The following is a 9,400-nucleotide window of genomic DNA, read 5'->3' as shown; positions in this document are numbered from 1 at the left end:
ATTGCTTATTTACTATTGATGCTATTAATTCATGCATTTGAGCCGAGCCAGTGTCCTCTGAACTTGTTCTGTGTAGGCACTGGGTTTCCTCCATATGCTTCTGCATTTGATTCTTTACTGCAGATTTTATTAATTCAGGAATTTCTTTTTTTATTTCCAATCTGAGTTCCTCTATACCTTTCTGCAGCTCTTTCTTTATTTCAGAAGCTGTTGATTCAGTGCTTTTGGTTGTGTGATTCCGAATTTGTTCTGTGTTAGTGTCCTCTGAACTTGTTACAGGTGATCTTGGTTTCTGAGGTTGCATTTTGTTCCTTCTCGTCATTTTGTGTAGCACTGTCTTCTGACTTTTTTTGTAGATCTTCGTTGTAGTTATAACCCTAGCACGTACTGAAGTTCAGGTGCAGATCTACAAAGTCTGGATTTATCCAGCTGTGCCTGGCTTCAGTCTGGTTGCTGTCCTCAGCTTTTTACTGCTGTTGCCCTTGGTGGTGAACCTGTTTTGCCCCTCTTGCAAGATTTTCTGCTGCTGGACTAGCTGGGTGGTTCTATGCACTACACTCTCTGCAGGGATTGCAGCTGCAGGTTTTCACCCAAGGCGTATATGCTAGGCCTGAGTTGAGCCTGCAGGGGACATGGTGTTGTAGGGGATGAGGCTGCTTTCCCACACACTCCGCAGGCTTGGGCTAGGACTGGGTCTGTGGGTTCCTGGAATGCGGTAGAAATTCCTACTCAGTGGGTGGGGTGGTGGAGGTGCTGCAGAGTGGTGGGGGGCATCCTAAGGGGGTGGAAGAGGGTCTCACCAGTGCTGTGCCTGAGCTGGGACCAGTAAAAGCCTGCCAGTACAGGGTAGCTGGAAGCTCTCCCACACACTCACAGGGCCTGGACTAGCATTGAGTGTGGTGGTTTCCGGAATGTGGCAGAAATTCCTACTCAGCAATCGGGGTGGGGGAGGTCCTGCAGAGTGGTGGGGGGCATCCTAAGTGTGTGGAAGAGGGTCTTACCCACGCTGTGCCTGGGCTGAGACCAGTAGTAATTCCCGCCAGTGCAGGGTAGTGGGAAGCTCTCCCACACACTCACAGGGCCTGGGCTAGGACTGCGTCTTGTAACTTGAATTGTAATAAATGTAATAACCTGTAAAAGTTATAATAACTATAATTTATAATACTGTCACTTGAATCATGTAATATTATTCCTATAATTGTTTGCATTTGAATATAAATATATATACTAATGTGGTACATCCTATTGCAAAGTTAGACTCATTGATTTTTGTAAAATCTTGAATATCTGGTGTACTATATATCACTATTAAGTATGAGAGACTGTATTTTCATATATTGACCATTTTATCCTGAAAATACTTGCAAACTTCTCTGTAATCTAGTTTTTGGTGCTTTTCTAGATTCACAGACATCTCTAAATGCATCTACTCTCACCTTGTTTGGGAAGGGCTATCTCTTTTCTAGCACAGGTCAATATTTATCTCAAGTTTTAATATTCTTGCCTTCTTCAACAAATCTTTCTTTAGAGATAGAAAATTTTTGTTTAGAAATATGTGAACATATTTTTCTCCACTGAGAGCATTTCAGGAACTAGAGTCCTGGCTGGTTGTGCAGTATGTCTGTAATCTAAGCACTAGGGAAGCTGAGGCAGGAAGATCCACTTGAGATCAGCCTGGGCTTAGTATAGTTCAAGGTCAGTCTGTACTACAAAGTGGGACCTTCTCTCTCAAAAAAGAAAAAAAATCCTACTCCTATTGCTCACTTCATTATAAACTCTTTTTTTTCCATTTGTTTTAGATGTTTGCAAAGCACCTGGCTATTGCTGTATGTGTTCTGTAGCATAACATTTACACTTTGCCTTTCAGACAGGTTGGGTGAGGGCTCAACTGGCTCTCAAAATAGGTCAAGGTATGAAGACATGAGAAAATGGTCTGACTGCCCTATATCTAGATATCCATAGTTCCTACTTTTATACCTTTAGACCCTTTGTATGTATTACTTGAGAAAAATTGCCAGTTAATTATCTGCCACTGACACTAATAAAAAAGGAACTAGACATTTGTTGGAAAATCAGCAGCTTGGCCAATATAAATTCTTGGTAATTTTGTGCTTCTGGAATGATATCTTTGTAAAATATAGTGGGATTGTTTAGTTTTGTATACTACATAAATTCTTACCAATCTGTAGATGACATAATTTTATTCTTGATAGCTGTATATGTCATCAAAGTATTCAAATATCTTAGAAAGTAATGACAGCATTGGACTTGGACAATGTCACAGCTGGGGCTTCTGATTTGGATGATAGTTACTCCAGTTAATGGGTTGGCTTTATTTTCAGGAGTCTTAGGGAGCTTAGATAATTCCGAGTGCTTTGTGTTACATTGCAAGAGCAGTCTAGAAATTCTGGCAAGAATTTTCCATCCAAAATTGTTGAGTTCTCAGCAAGGCAGAATAAACTTCTAGAATCAGGGACAAGCCTGTCTCTTAACTATCCAATCTATGAAGCAACATGAAGGGAAGAGGACTTGCCTCGTTCCTGCCCCCCACCGCCTGCCATCAGAACTCATAAAATGTGGGTTTATGCACATAGAGTTCATTTAGGATGCCTGGATTTCTAATGTACACCAGAAGGCGATATAGCAACCTTCTTGAGCTCTTATGGAGGTTTCTTCAGTTTCTACAGAGGGGAATTCTCTTTTGGGCACTGCCAGAAAGTTCTGGTAAATATCATAGCGGCAAGCAGTAAGATCTTACTGAGATGCTAATGTTTCTGGTCAAAGGATCTGAAGGGATTTAGACTGGATAGTGACCCCCGGCACAGCAGGGTTCCCAGCTCTCCCCTGACACTTAGCTCCTCCTCCCTCCTCCTTCATTTATGATTGCTCTCATTTGTTCTTCTTCATTCCATTTCCATAAAATATTGTAAGCTTTAAGCTCTTTACCTTTGTCATTACCCTCAAAACTGATAATAATACAATCTATTACTTACCTAATATGGAATTATATGATTTGCAATATTTTACTTAATTCAGTCCTCTAACCACTTTGGAAGATATATATTTTTCAGGCAATGATCTGTGTGGGTTTGAATAAATTCTCTCTCTCTCTCTCTCTCTCTCTCTCTCTCTCTCTCTCTCTCTCTGTCTCTGAATAATTTCATGGACTTTTAGTTTGAAATATCACCCTTTAATTGGATTGGAAAGGTACAACATCTACTCCTATATATCAACCTGAAAACAGACTTTATTTGAATCTGTTTTTCAAAATGATGGAGGCTTCATTTTATGCAAACAATTTTAGGAAGTTTATGTGAAATTGGATATCCAGAAGAAGCAAAATCACAAAGATGACAGAGTATAGAGATTCATCATTTAGATGTTTCCTTTTTTTTTTTTTTTTTGGTGGATACCTCTTTGCAATAATAAGACACTGGATCTGCTGTCTTTAGGTAGAGCTGCTGATATTGTTTTAGTAAAGAGTTGTCACCACAAAAATCAAAAGCAGCCACATGATTTTAAATCCTGCAATTAAGTATGTGCTTGTCAGCCTCAGAGTTGTGGAATCTTTGATAGTGTGGGCAATGTGTTTCTTCTCAGTGTGTTCGGCTGTGTGTAACAGAAGCTAAGCTCCAACATCAAAGAAGAGAGGCTTTTCTTGGTAAGAAAACATCATTACATTTTCACACCATTCGGGTGACAGAAGTACGATATCTCTGCACCAAGTAGATGCTTTTGATTATGTTTTTGTAAACTAAACACCGAGCAAGAAACATAAAATGTTGATTACCGCTTGTGTGTGTATCAATGCCGCAATGCTCCAAATAATATATATTGATTATCTTATTGACAGTTAAAGAACCTACTAATTGAAGCTCATTCGCATTAATTATTAGCAGTTGCCAAGGCATGGCAGCACACAGTTTTCTGTCTTTTAAGTGGCATTCCCTTTAAAGGTGGGAGGATTCTGCATAGCTTCATAAAATTCAGCCTCAACAATTATTAAAATGAGGACATCCGGCAATTTAATCTCCAACCGAAGTCACAAGCAGATGCCAAGAAAGGACAGGAATGTCACTTTTCTCCACACCGTTAATGAATCATTTTTCTAAATAAAGGGCATATGTACTTTAGACCCTGAGTTTATTCAAAGAAAAGTGTTACTTGGATGAAGTTGACTTTGTCACAGTGCTATTGGGTGACAATAGGTGAAAAACTGTGTGGGTGTCATTTTTATTGTTTTTCACATAACTTCACGTTAAAAATGCACCATACACAAGAAAACACTGCTAACAGGGAAAGGTAATGACAGACTGCTGCAAACCATAGGATGGTCTCATTGACCATGGTAGTTCACCCAACCAGAAGCATCTCCAGATAGGTAGTGACAACTGTCCTATAGGAAACAAAGTAACAAGAAAGGAAACATGTTTGAATGCATAAAGCATTTTTTAATAGCAGAAATTTGTCCATCTCTCAGGTACAGCTTCTGAGAAGGTAGCAAGGCCAAGATGGTAGCCAGAGCACAGCTGTCACTCGTATGATTCCCTCCTAGTCATGTCGCTCTGACTGAAAAATGTCATCAGAAAAATCTTAGCATCTGCCTCTTCATTGATAGTCACCTACCAATACTCTTCAGATTACATAATGTTAATCATAAAAGCTTGTCATTACAAAAATGACATTGGTCTAGCATCTCCAGTGTTTATAAAAGTTTTTGTTGCTTTCCCATGACATTGATTTTTCTAAGAATTTCATAAAATTAGTCTTGATATTTATATAAAAAGGAAACCATGTTCTTTTTTTTTAAAACATTCTTTTCTATTGACAAAGTAATTTATTGCTTTAATGGTGTTCTACAGGTCATTGGTAACTTGTGTTAGTCATACTTGTCACAATAGATGAAAAGACAGAAAATGTTCACACTTTATTCAACAACATGCGCACTTTTGGTTCTGAGATATACTACTTCAGACTGATTTTGTTTGTTTCCTCATGTAATCTTTAGATAATTGGTAATATCATTGTGAGTTGGCACAACAAGATAAAACAGATCAATGAAGCAGAATACTATTCAGAAATATCTCCCACTAAATAATAAGATTCTACCATATGACAGATTCAATTCATTAGGAAAATGATGGTGTACTTAACAAAGGATTTCGATATATGTGGTGATTCATTTGGAAGAGAAAAATTTAGAAGTGCATCTTTTATTGTATACTCAGACTTTAAGTAGATTATATGTAAATTTAAACATTAAAAACTTTAGAAGGGATTAGCGTTAAAACACAGAGATAGCATACAAGAAGTCTTGGGTTTGATCTCTAACACTACAAAAAATATTTTGTAGGAAAATGTAGGTCACTTCACTTTAGGAAGTAGAGAGCTCATATCAGAGATAAAAAAGAATCTATACAAAAAGATAAATGTATTCAAATATTTACAAATAAAATCATTTACTTAAGTAAGCAAATTTAATAGAAACTACAGATTTGACAACAAAAGAAAATAATAGAAAAAAATAATTGATCTCTGTAAAGTTCAGGATTTTGAAATTAGAAAGAATTCAGGTGTTAAACATAAACATCCTTCTTAAAATGTACAAGCCAATCATCTCTGCAATTGGTAGAAGAACAAATTCAGGTAGGTAACCACAGTTGTTAAAGACATGAAGTCTAAAGTAACCGTGAGCTATCACTTAACCCCAAGTGGTGGGTGCAACTTAAACAGACCAGTTACATCTCCTGCGCTGTTGCTTTTATAGACTATTGCTGGAGTGTGACTCCGAATGTAGTCTGCAGCTGCCTATAAATATAGAGATTCACATAAGCTTCAATCGTTGGATCTCTTCCTGGGACTAAAGCCCATAGAAATAAAAGCAGGGGTGCATAGGATTTATAAACAAGAAATTTATTGCCTCAATATTTGTAGTGGAAACAAAACAGAAACAAAGCCAGTGCCTGTGAATTAAATAATGGGCAGGCAGACTGCAGTACATTCTTTCTGTAGAACATTGTATTTCCGTTCATGGTAGAGACTGTTTCTTTTTTTAAGTTAACTTGGAAAAACTTTCGAGTGAGCAGCAGAAGAAGATATAAAGAAATAGTCTTTATGTCTCAATTCTAAGAAGCCCTGACCAAAGGTTTCTCAGATGCCAAATGGGCGATCATTTTGTTTTAATGTTATTCTTTCAGTGTGGAGAAGATTCTGGGAGTCGCAGGACAGAGTGCTCCACTGTACAGGTAGAAATGAGACAAGGGTAGCTTCTAATTCAAATTGTGACTGTGAAGTTTACCAGCTATAGGACTTAGGAAATGATATGGAAATTATTTTAGTTTCAGTGCTTTTTTTTTTTTTTCTAATATGGGGATGATACATTGACCTACTTGTTTGGGTTGCTGTATGAAATGAATAATATATATGTTACATATATATGTATATATAAAAGTGTATTATATATAAAATGCAATTAAATTAAATAATTTAAATCTGTACAGCTATTAGTTTAAGGTTTACATAAACTTAGGTAAAGTGAAGGAAATAAAGGAGAATAGCAAAGGAAAAAATTCCACCCAGAAAGAGAACAAATCATTAACAAGCCTCTTCTGAAATGGCTTGTTTCTTTGGGTGCCCAAGCGTGTTACCTAGCCATGCTTTGCGCCAGCCTGCTCTATTCACCAGACAGGCCTTTTATGTCTAGCATCACTTTCCAATCTTTGTCCCTGGGTTCATCAGAGACTGAAGAATGCGGGCTGGGGTCACCTGCATAATGGACTAGAGCTGCCCTCACCAGCATGGATTAATTGACACTTTAACCTAAAGTCGTTGGGTAATGACTCGGGATCTCTGTCCACATTGACTACATTAATAGCTTGCTTTTCCTTTAGCCATCATTAGTCCTTCCTTTGATCTTTTATTTTGTCATTGGCAGGGGAACGGCATGGAGGGACAAGGGACAGAAGTTATTTCAACTTGATGTTTTCACTTTTTTCTTCATAGCTTCTATTCTGAAGTTTGACCTACTCATTTTTCAGGGGATAATTCTTCACATTTCTGTAACTTTTAAAAGCACAGGACTGGGTAGTTTTTCCCTTGCCCAAGTTTATTTTCAAGGACATTGGTGTAACAAAGGCTTGAGAAGGAGATAGATAACAAGGGGAGGATTTGCTTCCTCTGCCCTATAATGAAGTGTTGCCTTCCTCCCGGGCAGAGAGAAAGTTTGCTTTCAGTGCATTACAAAAGTTGAGGGTTTCCTAAGCCCAGAATGCCTCAGAGATGACCCGCACTTGCTGTATATGTAGCACATGCCAGGGCCCCTGTGCACTGTCTCGAGGAATCTGGGGACAAGAGGAACTGAGGTGAACATGAAGCTCATAGTGCTCGCTATATTATGAATAATAAAATTCTTTGGTCCAGGAGCTTTATGTTTTGTGTCAACATCTGTAAATTTGTGGTATACTAACTTGTTATCTTGGGTGTAGGGTAAAATCTTAGAGTTTTCACCATTCTCAACACCATCATTCACTATAAGACATTTTTGATGAGATAGTATGGATAAAGTAGTCATATAGCCAAAGCATAAGGAGTACCTGGATTACAATGACATGGGAAGAATGTACAGTTGGCATTTAAGGGGAAAAGTATGATTTATACTTTGAAGACATAAGTTGAATTTTGAAAACATTTGAATTTTTGCACGGTTGTAGGGAAAAACAATATCCCTGCAATTAAGGGATGCTTGAGTTTCTTTTCTTTTTTTTTTTTTTTTAACACACAGCACTTTATTATCAGTACAGTGATGGAGGGCAGGTCTTAAGGGGCCGGAGTGGGTCCCGAGAGCAGGGAGGCGGCCCCTACTCGCCAGCGGTGAGCGGGTCCTGCAGCGCCACGATGACCGGGTCTCTGTGCAGGAACATCTTGGAGATGTAGCGGTCCTTGTGGACCGGCTTGGACTTTTTCTTGCCCTTGCCACTCTTGGGGACCTCAGTCCACATCTCTGTCATGTTCTCCAGCACCGTGTTGCAGTACCTGTCAAAAGCCTTCACCCGGTTTAGGAGTTTATTGTTGTTGCGGCAGTTGATGAGCACCTGGGTGTTGTTCTTGATTGACTGGGTCAGCACAGAAAGTGGACCTATGTTAAATTCCTCCTCCTCCTACTTCTGCAGCTCCTCTGCGGTCATCTCACTCTTGGGCTTGTTGAGGAGGCTCATGGTGGCATCGGCAACCTCCGCGATTTTCAGTAAGCCAAATGTTACCTATTCTCAACCTCCATATGGCCATATTTAACTTTGTAGGAGACTTGGAGGTACAGCATTTGTATAGGTGGAATGTGCCTGCATTTATTTCTATAAATAGGCATGTGAGAATGGATGTTGTGATTAAACTGGTTTTGTATGTTGGAAACTTACCCCTGGTTTAGATTTATTACAGAAAACTTTTTAAATTTAGTTGTTCCAGAAGGTGGGCAGCTCTCTATAGCCGAAGACAATTTGACCTGAAGATGAAAATTAAGAAAATGTATCTGCTTTTAGTAGTATGTCTACTTGATGAGGAAAAAGATAACACCTAACTTTTGGCAATAAATAACATCATGTGGGTGAAAAGATTTGTGAAAGAACTCAAAGTTGATAGTATGTTTGTTATTTAATCAGGAAGATGATGTGGATTATAAAGTAACAACCGTGGATTATTTTAAGCACTTCCCAATATTTTTCATGTGTAGTAAATAATGAAACGTAGTGTACTTGGATGAACAGAGGGGGTGCTGTGTGGCTCCTGGTAACTGGTCTCAGCATTGCCCACATCTGCACCTGTGTTGCCTGCACGCACCATCGTCTTTAACCTGTGCGTTGTAATCCTGTGTCTTATCACACTGCACGCAAGCTGTGCACCCAGAAGCTGGGTCCAGATACATCCTTAGCCAAAGCCATCCAGGCATGAGGCAGGAAGAAAATAGTAGATAGAACATAAAATGACTGGGGCCATTGATTTCCTGAATAGAAATGCACACACTTAGGTCAGGTTACCATAGAGAATTTACCCACTCTTGAGTCTGGTCCTGGCTTGACAGGCTTAAAAATATCATTTGTCAGCTGACCAAAAGCAAATCTGTCTCAAAGGGCAGAGTGGCACAGCATAAACTAATAGAGATTGATGACTAAAAATCAGAAAATCGGTGTATGAATTTGCATTGAGAACTGAAGGTACTGGGGGGATCCAAAGACCGAGTTTGCTGATCAATACATTTTTCTCTGTGGAAAGTCTCCCAAGGGCTGCAGTTCAGGTAGAAGCTTGCTCATTTAGCATGGGTTGGAGTCAGGGGCATGGCTGGCATGGTGTTTGGCTCCAGCACACGTCAAGATGCTCTGTGCCTTGGAACTGGTAGACCCCAAAGTGT

At 39.1% G+C, this 9,400-nt stretch overlaps 1 pseudogene; it reads right to left on the bottom strand.

The window, feature by feature from the left end:
• Window positions 1–7,856: 7,856 nt before the first annotated feature.
• Window positions 7,857–8,213, bottom strand: LOC101573527 (annotated as a pseudogene).
• Window positions 8,214–9,400: the final 1,187 nt, after the last annotated feature.

Source organism: Octodon degus, unplaced genomic scaffold (genome assembly GCF_000260255.1).
Source record: "Octodon degus isolate 3935 unplaced genomic scaffold, OctDeg1.0 scaffold00135, whole genome shotgun sequence".
Classification (NCBI taxonomy): domain Eukaryota; kingdom Metazoa; phylum Chordata; class Mammalia; order Rodentia; family Octodontidae; genus Octodon; species Octodon degus.
The sequence above is the reverse complement of the archived record's forward strand: the minus strand, read 5'-3'. Positions and strand labels throughout refer to the sequence as shown.